This window comes from Octopus bimaculoides, chromosome 6 (genome assembly GCF_001194135.2).
Source record: "Octopus bimaculoides isolate UCB-OBI-ISO-001 chromosome 6, ASM119413v2, whole genome shotgun sequence".
Taxonomy (NCBI): domain Eukaryota; kingdom Metazoa; phylum Mollusca; class Cephalopoda; order Octopoda; family Octopodidae; genus Octopus; species Octopus bimaculoides.
In genome coordinates this window covers 107,937,545-107,938,160 of record NC_068986.1, presented here as the reverse complement: position 1 = coordinate 107,938,160, position 616 = coordinate 107,937,545, and the positions used below count along the sequence as shown (strand labels likewise).

The window sequence follows — 616 nt, the reverse complement described above, 5'->3', positions numbered from 1 at the left end:
TAATAATAGTAATAATAATAATAATATAATAATAATAGTAACATCGTTAGGAATGAGAACCCAGGTTCGAAATTTCCCCCAAGACACCTGACGAAGGCTGGAGGGTATATCAGCCGAAACGTTGTGTTAACAAACAAGATGAGGACAAATATCCGTCAAATGTAAATAATATAAAAGAAAATATTTCATGTTAATTGAAACCAACGATTTCAAGTGAAAGTCTTTCTGCCGCCAAAAAAAAAAAAAGTAATGATTACAGTCTGTAGACCACGTGACTCGAAGTGACCAATAGAATTCATATAACATCTGAGTTTCTCGCAAAACATTTAGCGAAGCTGAGTCGTTATGGCAAGTGCTATAAATGGTTTAGCAGCTGTTGTTTATAATTGATGCTAACAATGGGTAGCTATTCAGGAGAAGCAATATATTAAGGTAAGATAATGTTTATTTATCTATTGTTTGTTTGTGATTAAAATAGATAATTGTGGCGGAGGTAAAGACAATGGATCGCACCTGCTTTGGGAAGGGTTTTGTTTTTTGTTTTTGTTTTTGCAGGAACCCACTATATCGAGTGCAGAGATTCCGAATCTGCAAAAAAAAAAAAAAAAAAAAAAAA

General features: G+C 33.1%; 1 protein-coding gene across 1 annotated transcript in view; it reads left to right on the top strand.

Annotated features, from left to right (window-relative positions):
• The window catches only part of LOC106867981 (zinc finger protein 721), a 48,176-nt gene that overhangs the window by 26,655 nt on the left and 20,905 nt on the right, over positions 1-616 (top strand). The window lies entirely within an intron of this gene.